The 15,917-nt window shown below is 38.4% G+C and overlaps 2 non-coding genes across 2 annotated transcripts; both read left to right on the top strand.

Moving 5' to 3' along the window:
* The first annotated feature begins 645 nt into the window (after nt 1–645).
* On the top strand, nt 646–753 carry LOC148565751 (small nucleolar RNA R71). Its single transcript, XR_015884760.1, has one exon. It is a non-coding gene; the product is annotated as a small nucleolar RNA R71 (small nucleolar RNA).
* A 14,383-nt stretch (nt 754–15,136) lies between these two features.
* On the top strand, nt 15,137–15,240 carry LOC148565750 (small nucleolar RNA R71). The gene has a single exon (XR_015883938.1). It is a non-coding gene; the product is annotated as a small nucleolar RNA R71 (small nucleolar RNA).
* The last annotated feature ends 677 nt before the right edge of the window (nt 15,241–15,917 follow it).

Here is a 15,917-nt window from a genome sequence, read left to right as displayed (position 1 = left end):
ATTTCTAATGGAGGACCTTGTTTCATTCATGAAACTTAGAGTGGCCTTAGATAGATCAGAGACTATATTTGCTAAGCTAGATGGACTCTGCTTAGAATTCTCTGTCTGTTGCTAAGTGGATGATGGAAAAGGCTTGCTATTGCTAAACCTATTTCTTCTACCATTATTAAAGCCTGGTTGAGGCTTTTGTTGGTCCTTCCATGAGAAATTTAGATGATTTCTCCATGAGGAATTATAGGTGTTTCCATAGGGTTCACCCATGTAATTCACCTCTGCTATTGCAGGGTTCTCAGGATCATAAGCTTCTTCTTCAGAAGATGCTTCTTTAGTACTGTTGGATGCAGCTTGCAATCCATTCAGACTCTGAGAAATCATATTGACTTGCTGAGTCAATATTTTATTCTGGGCCAATATGGCATTCAGAGTATCAATTTCAAGAAATCCCTTCCTCTGAGACGTCCCATTACTCACAGGATTCCTTTCAGAAGTGTACATGAACTGGTTATTTGCAACCATGTCAATGAGTTCCTAAGCTTCTGTAAGCGTTTTCTTTAGGTGAATGGATCCACCTGCAGAATGGTCCAGTGACATTTTAGCTAAGTCAGACAGACCATCATAGAATATATCCAGGATGGTCCATTTTGAAAGCATGTCAGAAGGATACTTTTTGGTCAGTTGCTTGTATCTCTCCCAAGCTTCATAGAGGGATTCACCTTCTTTCTGTTTGAAGGTTTGAACATCCACTCTAAGTTTGCTAAGCTTTTGAGGAGGAAAGAACTTGGCTAAGAAAGCTGTGACCAGCTTATCCTAAGAGTTCAGGCTATCTTTAGGTTGAGAGTCCAACCATATTCTAGCTCTGTCTCTTGCAGCAAACGGGAAAAGCATAAGCCTGTAGACCTCAGGATCAACCCCATTGGTCTTAACAGTATCACAGATATGCAAGAATTCAGTTAAGAACTGAAAAGGATCTTCTGATGGAAGTCCATGAAACTTGCAATTTTGTTGCATCAGAGAAACTAATTGAGGCTTTAGCTCAAAATTGTTTGCTCCAATGGCAGGGATTGAGATGCTTCTTCCATGTAAGTTGGAATTTGGTGCAGTAAAGTCACCAAGCATCTTCCTTGCATCGTTGTTGGGTTCGACCATGTCTCCTTCTTTTTTGAAAATTTCAGTAAAGTCCTCTTCAGAGTGTTATGTTTTAGCTTCTCTTAGCTTCCTCTTCAGAGTCCTTTCAGGTTCCGGATCAGCTTCAACAAGAATGTTCTTATCCTTGCTCCTGCTCATGTGAAAAAGAAGAGAACAGAAAAGAAGAGGAATCCTCTATGTCACAGTATAGAGATTCCTTTTTGTGACTAGAAGAAGAAAAGAACAGAAGAAGAGAAATTCGAACACAGAGAGAAGAGTGGGTTCGAATTTTTGAGTAGAAGAGAAGTGTTAGTAGATAAATAAGTAATTAGAAGGAGATGAGATAGGGAATAATTCAAAAATAAAATAAAATAAAATAAAAATATTTAAAATTAAAGTTAACATTCGAAAATTTTAAGAAGAAAAATAAAATAAAATTAAATTAAAATTTAAAACAAATAATTAATTAAAAAGGAATTTTGAAAAAGAGGTTAGTGATTTTCGAAAATTAGAGAGAGAAAATTAGTTAGGTAGTTTTGCAAAAGATAAGAATCTAACAAAAAGATAAGATTAATTGAAAAAGATTTGAAAATCAATTTTGAAAAGATAAGAAGTTAGAAAAGATTTTGAAATTGATTTCGAAAAAGATGTGATTGAAATTTATTTTGAAAAAAAAATTAAAAAGATTTGATTTTGAAAATTAAAATTGATTACTTGACTAACAAGAAACAAAAAGATATGATTTTAAGATTTAAAGATTGAACCTTTCTTACTAGGCAAGTAACAAACTTAAAATTTTTGAATTAATCAAATTAATTGTTAGTATTAATTTCGAAAATATGAAATAGAAATAAGAAAAAGATTTTGAAAATAAATTTTGAAAATTTCGAATTTATGAAAGAAAAAAATGAAAAAGATTTGATTTTTGAAAAAGATTTGAAAAAGATAGAATTTTTAAATTGAAAATTTGATTTGACTCATAAGAAACAACTAAATTTTAAAAATTTTTGAAAAACTCAACTCGAATTTTCGAATTTTATGAGAAGAAAAAGGGAAAGATATTTTTTTGATTTTTGAATTTTTAATGATGAAAGAGAAAAACAATGAAAAGACTCAAAACATGAAAATTATGAATCAAAACACACAATGCATACAAGAACACTTTGAATGTCAAGATGAATACGAAGAACACTTTGAATGTCAAGATGAACATCAAGAACTTATTTTTGAAAATTTTTAAGAAAAGAAAAACATGCAAGACAGCAAACTTAGAAATTTTCAAACTTTAGACACTAACAAATTGAAAATGCATATAAAAAACAAGAAAAGACACAAAACATAAAAATGCAAAGATCAAACAAAGCAAATCCTCAAGAACAATTTGAAGATCAATGAAGAACATTTGATGAATTTTCAAAAATTAAAGGGAAATTAAAACACATGCAATTGACACCAAACTTAAAAATTGACACTAGACTTAAAGAAGAAATATCAAATTTTTGGTTTTTATGATTTTATTAATTTTTTTTTTTGAAAATTTTCCGAAAATAACAAGAATAAAAACAAAAACTTAAAATTAAAATAAAATTACCTAATCTGAGCAACAAAATGAACCGTCAGTTGTCCAAACTCGAACAATCCCCGGCAACGGCGCCAAAAACTTGGTGCACGAAATCGTGATCGTTCATTCCTAGGTAACGGCGCTAAAAACTTAATACGCACGTTCATAATCTTAATTCTTTGTCACAACTTCGCACAACTAACCAGCAAGTGCACTGGGTCATCCAAGTAATAAACCTTACGTGAGTAAGGGTCGATCCCACGGAGATTGTCGGCTTGAAGCAAGCTATGGTCACCTTGTAAATCTCAGTCAGGCAGATTCAAATGGTCATAGAGTTTTGATAATTAAAATATAATTAAAATATAAAATAGGATAGAAATACTTATGCAATTCATTGGTGAGAATTTCAGATAAGCGTATGGAGATGCTTTTGTTCCTTCTGAACCTCTGCTTTGCTACTGTCTTCATCCAATCATTCATACTCCTTTCCATGGCAAGCTTTATGTAGGGCATCACCGTTGTCAATGGCTACATCCCCTCCTCTTAGTGAAAATGGTCCAAAATGCGCTGTCACCGCACGGCTAATCATCTGTCGGTTCTCGATCATGCTGGAATAGGATTCAGTAATCCTTTTGCGTCTGTCACTACGCCCAGCACTCGCGAGTTTGAAGCTCGTCACAGCCATCCCTTCCCAAATCCTACTCGGAATACCACAGACAAGGTTTAGACTTTCCGGATCTCAAGAATGGCCGCCAATAGTTCTAGCCTATACCACGAACACTCTGATCGTGAATCAGGAGGCTAAGAGATATGCATTCAAGCTTGTTTTCATGTAGAACGGAAGTGTTTGTCAGGCACGCGTTCATAAGTGAGAATGGTGATGAGCGTCACATAATCATCACATTCATCATATTCTTGTGTGCGAATGAATATCTTAGAGAAGAAATAGGCTTGAGTTGAATAGAAAAACAGTAGTGCTTTGCATTAATTCATGAAGAACAGCAGAGCTCCACACCTTAATCTATGGTGTGTAGAAACTCTACCGTTGAAAATACATAAGAAAAAGGTCGAGGCATGGCCGAATGGCCAGCCCCCTTAAACATGATCAATGATCAAAAGTGATACAAAGATTCTAAGATGATCCAAAGATCTATAAACACAATAGTAAAAAGTTCTATTTATACTAACTAGTTACTAGGGTTACAGAAATAAGTAAATGATGCAGAAATCCACTTTCGGGCCCACTTGGTGTGTGCTTGGACTGAGCATTGAAGCTTTCACGTGTAGAGGTCTTCCTTGGAGTTGAACTCCAGTTTGTAACTTGTTTCTGGCGTTTAACTCTACTTTGCAACTTGTTTCTGGCGTTTAACGCCAGAAGAGGGCAGAAAGCTAGCGTTAAATGCCAGTTTGCATCATCTAAACTCGGGCAAAGTATGGACTATTATATATTGCTGGAAAGCCCTAGATGTCTAATTTCCAACGCAATTGAGAGCGCGCTATTTGGACTTCTGAAGCTCCAGAAAATCCACTTTGAATGCAGGGAAGTCAGAATCCAACAGCATCTGCAATCCTTCTTCAGCCTCTGAATCAGATTTTTGCTCAAGTCCCTCAATTTCAGCCAGAAATTACCTGAAATAACAGAAAAATATACAAACTCATAGTAAAGTCCATAAATATGATTTTTATTTAAAAACTAATAAAAATATACTAAAAACTAACTAAATCATACTAAAAACTATGTAAAAACAATGCCAAAAAGCGTATAAATTATCTGCTCATCAACCATCCATAATTCCAATTACACTACTCAATACCATCAAATTTCTTACTCATCAACATCCAAAACCATCATAAATAATTTTTAACCAACATCAAATATCAACAACTACTTCAAATCCTCATCACTTACCTCAACATTATCAAATATTATCCACATTCATATTACCACACTCAACATACACACTCACCAACATCAACCAATATCACAATTTATAATTAGCACCAACAACATCAATATTCTTCATCAACCTTTATAATCATTAAGTACCAACAACATCATTAATCATTCATCAATCCTTAAATACCAACAACCTCATCAACAATGCTAATCATCAATACTCAGCAACACCACAATTCCCAATAATCATCCTCAACTACAATAATCCAATACAACCCACAATTATCATCAATTCACATGTAATTATTCATACACCAACAACATTCAATCCTATCTTAGGGTCAACTAGCCTAAGTATCCATGAACATTACATATTACATAAAGGAAACCGAAACCATTACCTTGGCCGATTCCCAAATGCACCAAATACCAAAACGAAACCACCAAGCTTGATCCAAAGCCTCAACCAACTCCAACAAACACCAAAACTCAATCTAACATCACATATACATACCAACATCAAAACCTAAGATACACAAAATAACTAAACACAATGGTTTAGTGAAACCTTACCCTACCCAACGTGATTAAGGGTAAAGTCCAACATTTACCCGCTACTAGAGATCACCTAAACAAGCAAAACCACAAAATCTACTCAAAAACCAAACATAAAAACGCAGAACTGCTAGGGCACGAAACTGGAGAGTGAACAGCGATATCTTCCCATAAAAACTTAGATGGAAAGGAAGAGCTCTTCAAGAGCTTCGCGTGGCCACAAACGGCTTGTCAATCGGAGCTTCGGATCAAAAGTTATGGTTCCCGGAAGGTGGAGGTGAAAAGAGCACTCTCTCTTCTTCCTCTCTTCACTCTAACCGAACTCTCTCTCTCTCTCTCTCTCTCTCTCTCTCTCTCTCTCTCTCTCTCTCTCTCTCTCTCTCTCTCTCTCTCTCTCTCTCTCTCTCTCTTTGTGCTGAAATGAGCTTCCTTGGCTCATTTACTCACTTATATATGTTGGACCTTGGGCTCAGTCCAACCCGTTAGCATTTTTGGTCTGTTTGGCCCACTTTGGGCCAAAACCTTTAAGATTAGTGTCCGGTTTTCGATTCTAAATTATTTTTCTCCTTTTAAAACAATAAATTACTTTCCAAAATATTATTTTCTAAAATACGCAGTGCTGGACAGACCAGAGCCAGTACTGCCAGCTTAATCGCCAGTATGCATTTTTACAAAAACTGTTCGAAAGAAATACATTTTCCAACTCAGAAAAATTCACTGAAACCAAATTTCTCATTTATATTTTCAATTCAAAACTTCTAAATTTTGAATATATTCCGGTCACTAAAATTATTTTATTAAAACGGTTTTACGTGAAAACACGGGTTCTTACATGTGATACTGTAAAGACTAATGGAGTTAATCCTGAAGTCTACAAGCTGATGCTTTTCCCCTTTGCTCTAAGAGACAAAGCTAAGTTCTGGTTGGATGCCCAACCTAGAGAGAGTCTTGACTCTTGGGAAAAGCTAGTTAATGCTTTTTTTTCTAAGTTCTTTTCTCCTCAAAAGATGAGCAAGATTAGAGTGGAAGTTCAAACTTTCAGACAAAGAGAAGGTGAATCCCTCTATGAAGCTTGGGAAAGATACAAGCAGCTGATCAGAAGATGTCCTCCTGACATGCTCTCAGAATGGTACCTCATAGGCATGTTCAATGATGGCTTGTCTGAGATATCCAAGATCTCCTTGGATAACTCTGCAAGTGGATCTCTCCACTTAAAGAAAATGCCTACAGAAGCTAGAGAGCTCATTGAGATGGTTGCAAACAACCAATTCATGTACACCTCTGAGAGGAATCCTGGAAATCATGGAACCTCTCAGAAGAAAGGAGTTCATGAAGTTGAGACTCTGAATGCCATCCTGGCTCAGAATAAGATCTTGACCCAAGAGGTCAACATGATCTCTCAACATCTCACTGGGATGCGAACTGCACCTGGCAGTAATCAGGAAGCTTCTCTTGAAGATGAAGCTTATGATCCTGATCAACCCACCATGGAGGAGGTGAATTACATGGGATAAGCCTATGGAAACACTTACAACCCTTCATGGAGGAACCATCCTAACCTCTCATGGAAGGATCAACAAAAACCTCAGCAAGGTTTCAATAACAACCAAGGTGGTAGGAACCAGAATAGGTTCAATAACAGACCACCATTCCCATCTTCTCAAGGGAATATGGAGACTTTTAAGCAGAGCCTTTCTGACTTAGCTACTCTAGTCTCCAGCCTCACCAAGACCACTCATAGTTTCATTAATAAAACAAGGTCCTCCATTAGAAACTTGGAGGTACAAGTTGGTCAACTAAGCAAGAGGATCCCTGAGATCCCTCTAGACACTCTTCCCAGTAATACTAAGGTTAATCCTAGAGAAGAGTGCAAGGCCATAACCATAGAGGTTGAGGCCGAATCGGAGGAGAATGGGAAGGCATTGAACGCCAGTGAAGAAGCCTTCACTGGGCGTTCAATGCCCACTAGCCCAGGGAAGCTGGCGTTCAAGGGCATCCCTGCTGGGCGTTCAATGCCTAGAATGCTAGAGGGACTGGCGTTGAACGCCGGTCATAGCACACCCTTTGAGTGCTCAAAGCCTACTCAAGAACCCTCTAGCCCAGAACCAAAAGAAACCATAAAGAAATTGAGGTTATTTTGAATTGCTAAGTTTAATCAAAATTTAAATATCTTTTGGCCACTATGAATGCTAATTTGAGTTGTGCACAATTCTATTTATTTCAGGTAGCATTTGGATGGATTTGACAGAGTTTTGTAGCAGAAAAGGAAGAAAGTGAATGATGCTGTAAATCCTGACCTTCTTGCACTCAAACGGAAATAACTTGAGCTACAGAGGTCCAATTGACGTGATTCTAGCGACATTGGAAAGCTAACTTCTAGGACTTTCTAATGATATATAATAGTGCACATTTCTCCTCCGGCAACCTCTGCATCCTCCACGTTGAACTTGGTTCCTGCCAAGTTCAGCGTGGATTTGAGAACTCCCAGGGAAGCACACGCTGCCTTCTCCACGCTGAACTTGGGAAAAGTCAAGTTCAACGTGGATTCAAAGGAACACGCTAAAGACCACTCTGCCTTCTTCACGTTGAACTTAGGAAAAGCCAAGTTCAGCATGGAGCTTAACGAATCCAATGGTCCCTACGCTCCTCAAGCCCTGCACGGATCAATCAAATTAATTTTGATTTAACTTTTATTTTATTTACAATTTAGAAAAGATATTATTTTAGTTTTAGAAATTATATTTTACATTAATTAGGATTAGATATAAAAGGGAAAAGAATCAGCCCTTCGGGGTTTTCTCTTCTCTTCTACCTCATTCCACAATTTACAGTTTTTCAGAATCCTTATTTTCTCTCTGAACCATGAGCAACTAAACTTCCACTGTTAAGGTTAGGAGCTCTGTCTATTGTATGGATTGATAATATTATTTTTCTATTTTAATTCATATATTGATTTATGATTCAAGAATTGTTTTCATTCTTTATCTTATGAATTTGGGTGGAACGGAAGTATGACTCTTCTTCTAATTGAGTTCTTGTATAACTTGGAAAAGCTCTTTACTTGAACAACAGCTTAAAAGCAATTTCTCTTAAATTCTAATTATCTGTACTTAACGGGATACGTGACATATAATCCTCTCATATTTGGGCGATTAGGGTTTTTGTGGCATATAAACTAGAATTAAGCTTCACCCTCTAATTGGAATCAGGTGACCAAGGAATTGGCGGTTAATGAATTTTAGGGGAGACTAAAAAGGTCTAAGAAATTATGGTTTAGTCACATATAGTTTGCCATGAATTAAATCCTGCATGATTAAAATAGTTAGTAAGAAAAGTCAATCGGAAAATAGATATCTTTGAAGCCTTAACTGCTTTCTCCATATATTTCACAAACCGTTTACTGCTTACTCTCTGATTTACTGAATTTACTGTTTAATACTTTTGAATACCAAAACACTCTTTTCTATTTGTTTGACTAAGCCAATCACTTAACCATTGTTGCTTGATCCATCAATCCTCGTGGGATCGACCTTCACTCACCTGAGGTATTACTTGGTACGACCCGATGCACTTACCGGTTAGTTTGTGGACTTTAAATTCCGCACCAAAGACCATGAAGAAGTCATATGTCTTAGTGGTGGATGTCTTGGTTAAAGTTGAAAATCACTACATCCCTGCAAACTTCATTGTCTTAGACATAGGAAAGGATGAGGATGATTGTGTCATCTTTGGAAGACCTTTTCTTGCCACAGCTAATGCTATCATTGATGTGGCTAAGGGAGAACTAACCCTAAAGTTAGGGGAGGATCACATCTTATTTAAGATGCCTCAACCCAATTCTCCCTCTAAAAGAGAGATAACAGTACAATACTTAGTGTGCCAACCCTCTCTTTCTGTGCAGAGCTCTACAGAGCCCCCAGACATTAATTCTAAGTTTGGTGTTGGGCAGCCCTCAACAAGCTCTAAGCACAAAGGTACTAAAAATAAAGTACCTAAAGGCTGGAAGGACAAAAAAGTCCCAACTGAAAGCCTCTCACCTGGCATGAGAGTTGTCTTCACTAAGAATCCAGTCCTACCATATACAGTGAACCGTGTCCTGTCTCTAGAGCATGTAGAGCTCATTCATGAGAGGACAGGAAGAAAATTCACTGTCAGGGGCGAAAATATGAGCCCATACTCACCTCCTTAAGGAGCTGAAGGTCAAGCTAGTGACTTTAAAAGGGTGTTTGTTGGGAGGCAACCCAACTTTACTCAACCATTTATTTTCTTTTTGTTTTTCCTATCAGTTGTCAGAGTCATGATCATGTACATCAGTCAAGAGACAGGATTCACAGCAGTAAAAACAGAACACTCCAAGTGAAGTGCCAAAGTTAAATACCAGCCAGGAAGCCCTGCTGGGCATTCAACGCCCCAAGAGGGGAGCATTGCTGGCGTTGCACGCCAGCCAGGGAGCAGCCCCTGGGAGTTCAAACACCAGTGCAAAGGTGGCACGCAGAAACTGTGATCATCAACAATGGCGCCAAAGACTTCGAGCTCTCAAACCTGAATCACACTTTGTCACAATTTCGCACAACTAACCAGCAAGTGCACTGGGTCGTCCAAGTAATAAACCTTACGTGAGTAAGGGTCGAGCCCACGGAGATTGTCGGCTTGAAGCAAGCTATGGTCACCTTGTAAATCTCAGTCAGGCGGATTCAAATGGTTATATTGAATTGATAATTAAAATATAAATAAACTATAAACTATGATAGAGATACTTATGTAATTCATTGGTGAGAATTTCAGATAAGTGTACAGAGATGCTTTCGTTCCTCTTGAACCTCTGCTTTCCTGCTGTCTTCATTCAATCATTCATACTCCTTTCTATGGCAAGCTGTATGTTAGGCATCACCGTTGTCAATGGCTACATCCTGTCCTCTCAGTGAAAATGGTCCAATGCGCTGTCACTGCATGGCTAATCATCTGTCGGTTCTCGATCATACTGGAATAGGATTTACTATCCTTTTGCGTCTGTCACTACGCTCAGCACTCGCGAGTTTGAAGCTCGTCACAGCCACCCCTTCCCAGATCCTACTCGGAATACCACAGACAAGGTTTAGACTTTCTGGATCTCAAGAATGGCCGTCCATGGATTCTAACTTATACCACGAAGACTCTGATTAAGGAATCCCAGAGATACTCATTCAATCTAAGGTAGAACGAAAGTGGTTGTCAGGCACGCGTTCATAGGGAATGATGATGAGTGTCACGATCATCACATTCATATTGAGGTGCGAATAAATATCTTAGAATCGGAATAAGCTTGAATTGAATAGAAAAACAATAGTACTTTGAATTAATTCATGAGGAACAGTAGAGCTCCACACCTTAATCTATGGTGTGTAGAAACTCTACCGTTGAAAATACATAAGAACAAGGTCTAGGCATGGCCGAGAGGCCAGCCCTCCTAAACGTGATCAATATGATCCTAAGATGAACTAAAAATCATAAGATGTCTAATACAATAGTAAAAGGTCCTATTTATATCAGACTAGTTACTAGGTTTACAGAAAATAGTAAATGATGCAGAAATCCACTTCCGGGGCCCACTTTGGTGTGTTCTTGGACTGAGCTTGAAGCTTTCACGTGGAGAGGTCTTCCTTGGAGTTAAACGCCAGTTTGTAACGTGTTTCTAGCGTTTAAGTCTTCTTTGCAACCTGTTTCTGGCGTTTGACTCCAGAATTGGGCAGAGAGCTGGCGTTCAACGCCAGTTTGCGTCATTTAAACTCAGGCAAAGTATGAACTATTATATATTTCTGGAAAGCCCTGGATATCTACTTTCCAACACAATTGAGAGCGTGCCATTTGGAGTTCTGTAGCTCCCGAAAATCCACTTTGAGTGCAGGGAGGTCAAAATCCAACAGCATTAGCAGTCCTTTGTCGGCCTCTGAATCAGATTTTTGCTCAGCTCCCTCAATTTCAGCCAGAAAATACCTGAAATCACAGAAAAATACACAAACTCATAGTAAAGTCCAGAAATGTGATTTTTAATTAAAAACTAGTAAAAATATAATAAAAACTAAGTAAATCATACTAAAAACATACCAAAAACAATGCCAAAAAGTGTATAAATTATCCGCTCATCACAACACCAAACTTAAACTGTTGCTTGTCCCCAAGCAACTGAAAATCAAATAGGATAAAAAGAAGAGAATATACTATAAATTCCAAACTATCAATGAAACTTAGCTCCAATCAGATGAGCGGGACTAGTAGCTTTTTGCCTCTTAAATAGTTTTGGCATCTCACTTTATCCATTGAAGTTCAGAATGATTGGCATCTATAGGAACTTAGAATTTAGATAGTTATTGATTCTCCTAGTTCAGTATGTTGATTCTTGAACACAGCTACTTTATGAGTCTTGGTCGTGGCCCTAAGCACTTTGTTTTCCAGTATTACCACCGGATACATAAATGCCACAGACACATAACTGGGTGAACCTTTTCAGATTGTGACTCAGCTTTGCTAAAGTCCCCAATTAGAGGTGTCCAGGATTCTTAAGCACACTCTTCTCTTTTTTTTTTTTTTTTTGCTTTGGACCTCGACTTTAACCGCTCAGTCTCATGTTTTCACTTGACACCTTCACGCCACAAGCACATGGTTAGGGACAGCTTGGTTTAGCCGCTTAGGCCAGGATTTTATTCCTTTAGGCCCTCCTATCCACTGATGCTCAAAGCCTTGGATCCTTTTTATTACCCTTGCCTTTTGGTTTTAAGGGCTATTGGCTTTTTCTGCTTGCTTTTCTTTTTTTTTTTCTTTCTTCTCTCTTTCTCTTTTTTTTCGCATATTACTTTTTTTTTCTACAAGCTTTGTATTCACTGCTTTTTCTTGCTTCAAGAATCATTTTTATGATTTTTCAGATTATCAATAACATTTCTCCTTTTTCACCATTCTTCAAGAGCCAACATATTTAACATTCTTAAACATCAAATTCAAAAGACATATGCACTGTTCAAGCATTCATTCAGAAAACAAAAAGTATTGTCACCACATCAAAATAATTAAAATAGTTTCAAAGATGAATTCGAAACCATGTACTTCTTGTTCTTTTGTTTTTAGAACATTTTTCATTTAAGAGAGGTGATGGATTCATATGACACTCATACCTTTAAGACATAGACACTTAAACACTAATGATCATATTGTAAAGACACAAACATAAATAAAACATAAAGCTCAAAAACTGAAAAACAAGAAAATAAGAACAAGGAGATTAAGGAAGGAGTCCACCTTAGTGAGGGTGGCGTCTTCCTCTTCTTGAAGAACCAATGGTGCTCTTGAGCTCCTCTATGTCTCTTCCTTGCCTTTGTTGCTCCTCCCTCATAGCTCTTTGATCTTCTCTAATCTCATGGAGGATGATGGAGTGCTCTTGGTGCTCCATCCTTAGTTGTCCCATGTTGGAACTTAATTCTCCTAGGGAAGTGTTGATTTGCTCCCAATAGTTCTGTGGAGGGAAGTGCATTCCTTGAGGCATTAGTGGTTATGGAAAAAAAAGCAATGCCTTTTCCACACCAAACTTAAAATGTTTACTCGTCCTCGAGCAAAAGAAGAAAGAAGGGATGAGAAGAAGAAGAGATGGAGGTGTGTTGATGGTTTGAATTTGAGTGGGTGGGTGTAGGTGGGTTGTATGATGGTTTTAGGGGAGTAATGGAGGTGATTGGTGGAGGTTATTTTGGGGAAGAATATTATGAAAAGGTGTGAAGAGGAGAGAAGAAGAGGTGGGGTAGATGGGGATCCTGTGGGGTCCACAGATCCAGAGGGGTCAAGGACTTAACATCCCTGCTCCATTGAGGCGTGCAAAAACGCCCTTGCTGTGCAATCCTGGCGATTAATGCCAGACTGCTGCCTGTTTCTGGCGTTAAACGCCAGCTCTATGCTTGTTTCTGGCGTTAAACGCCAGACAGATGCTTTTTTTGGCGTTTAACACCAGCTTTCTTCAGGGTGCAATCTTGGCATTTATACGCCAGACTGCTGCTTGTTTCTGGCGTTTAACGCCAGCTTCATGCTCTATTCTGGCATTAAACGCCAGCCAGATGCTCCTTACTGGCGTTTAAACGCCAGTGAGCTCCTCCTCTAGGGTGTGCTGTTTTCAATGCTATTTTTCATTCTGTTTTTTATTTTTCAGTAGTTTTTGGGACTCCACATGATCATCAACCTAAAAAAAACATAAAATAACAATGGAAAATAAATAGATATAATATTGGGTTGCCTCCCAACAAGTGCTTCTTTAATATCAATAGCTTGACAGTGAGCTCTCATGGAGCCTCACAGATGTTCAGAGCATTGTTGGGACCTCCCAACACCAAACTTAGAGTTTAAATGTGGGGGTTCAACACCAAACTTAGAGTTTGGTTGTGGCCTCCCAACACCAAACTTAGAGTTTGATTGTAGGGGCTTTGGTTGACTCTGCAGTGAGAGAAGCTTTTCATGCTTCCTCTCCATGGTTACAGAAGGAGAATCTTGAGTTTTAAACACAAGGTTGTCCTCATTCAGTTGAAGGACCAACTCTCCTCTGTCCACATCAATCACAGCTTTTGCTGTGGCTAGGAAGGGTCTTCCAAGGATGATGGATTCATCCTCATCCTTCCCAGTGTCTAGGATTATGAAATCAACAGGGATGTAAAAGCCTTCAGCCTTTACTAACACATCCTCTACTTCTCCATAAGCCTATTTTCTTGAGTTGTCTGCCATCTCTAATAAGATTCTGGCAGCTTGCACCTCACAGATCCCAAGTTTCTCCATTACAGAGAGTGGCATTAAGTTTATTCCTGACCCCAGGTCACACAGAGCCTTCTCAAAGGTCATAGTGCCTATGTTATAGGGTATTAAGAATTTACCAGGATCTTGCTTCTTTTGAGGTAATTTCTGCCTATCCAATGCATTCAGTTCATTGGTGAGTAAAGGAGGTTCATCTTCCCAAGTCTCATTACCAAATAATTTGGCATTCAACTTCATGATTGCACCAAGGTACTTGGCAACTTGCTCTTCAGTAACATCTTCATCTCTTCAGAAGAAAGATACTCATCAGAGCTCATGAAGGGCAGAAGGAGGTTCATTGGAATCTCTATGGTTTCTAGATGAGCCTCAGATTCCTTTGGTTCCTCTAAGGGAAACTCCTTATTGTTCACTGAACGTCCCAGGAGGTCTTCCTCACTAGGATTCACGTCCTCCTCCTCTTTTGTGGGTTCGGCCATTTTGGTTATATCAATGGCCTTGCACTCTCTCTTTGGATTCTCTTCTGTATTGCTTGGGAGAGTACTAGGAGGAGTTTCAGTGACCTTTTTACTCAATTGGCCTACTTGTGCCTCCAAATTTCTAATTGAGGGCCTTATTTCATTCATGAAACTCAAAGTGGCCTTAGATAGATCAGAGACTATATTTGCCAAGCTAGATGGATTCTGCTCAGAATTCTCTATCTGTTGCTGAGTAGATGATGGAAAAGATTTACTATTGTTAAACCTGTTTCTTCCACCATTATTAAAGCCTTGTTGAGGCTTTTGTTGATCCTTCCATGAGAAATTTGGATGATTTCTCCATGAGGGGTTATAGGCGTTTCCATAAGGTTCACCCATGTAATTTACCTCTGCTATTGCAGGGTTCTTAGGATCATAAGCTTCTTCTTCAGAAGATGCCTCTTGAGTACTGTTGGATGCAGCTTGCATCCATTCAGACTCTGAGAAATCATATTGACTTGCTGAGTCAATATTTTGTTCTGAGCCAATATGGCATTCATAGCATCAATTTCAAGAACTCCCTTCCTCTGAGGCGTCCCATTACTTACAGGATTCCTCTCAGAAGTGTACATGAACTGGTTGTTAGCAACCATGTCAATGAGTTCCTGAGCTTCTGCAGGCATTTTCTTTAGGTGAATGGATCCACCTGCAGAATGGTCTAGTGACATCTTTGATAACTCAGACAGACCATCATAGAATATATCCAGGATGGTCCATTCTGAAAGCATGTCAGATGGACACTTTTTGGTCAGTTACTTGTATCTCTCCCAAGCTTCATAGAAGGATTCACCTTCTTTCTGTCTGAAGGTTTGAACATCCACTCTAAGCTTACTAAGCTTTTGAGGAGGAAAGAACTTGGCTAAGAAAGCCGTGACCAACTTATCCCAAGAGTTCAGGCTATCTTTAGGTTGAGAGTCCAACCATATTCTAGCTCTGTCTCTTACAGCAAATGGGAAAAGCATGAGTCTGTAGACCTCGGGTTCGACCCCATTGGTCTTAACAGTATCATAATTCTGCAAGAATTCAGTTAAGAATTGAAAAGGATCTTCAGATGGAAGTCCATGAAACTTGCAGTTTTGTTGCATCAGAGAAACTAGTTGAGGTTTAAGCTCAAAATTGTTTGCTCCAATGGTAAGGATGGAGATGCTTCTTCCATGTAAATTGGAATTTGGTGCAGTAAAGTCACCAAGCATCTTCCTTGCATTGTTATTATTTTCGGTCATGTCTCCTTCTTTTTCGAAATTTTCTGTCAAATTTTCTCCAGAGAATTGTGCTTTGGCTTCCCTTAGCTTCCTCTTCAGAGTCCTTTTAGGTTCAGGATCAGCTTCAACAAGAATGTTCTTATCCTTGTTCCTGCTCATATGAAAAAGAAGAGAACACAAAAGAAAATATGGAATCCTCTATGTCACAGTATAGAGATTCCTTATGCAAGCATAAGAAGAGAAGAATATAAGAAGGAGAAGAGGAAAAATTCGAACACAGAGAAGGAGATGGGGTTCGAATTTTT

Source organism: Arachis ipaensis, chromosome B5, assembly GCF_059453495.1.
Source record: "Arachis ipaensis isolate K30076 ecotype BB chromosome B5, ASM5945349v1, whole genome shotgun sequence".
NCBI classification, from domain to species: domain Eukaryota; kingdom Viridiplantae; phylum Streptophyta; class Magnoliopsida; order Fabales; family Fabaceae; genus Arachis; species Arachis ipaensis.
The sequence above is the reverse complement of the archived record's forward strand: the minus strand, read 5'-3'. Positions and strand labels throughout refer to the sequence as shown.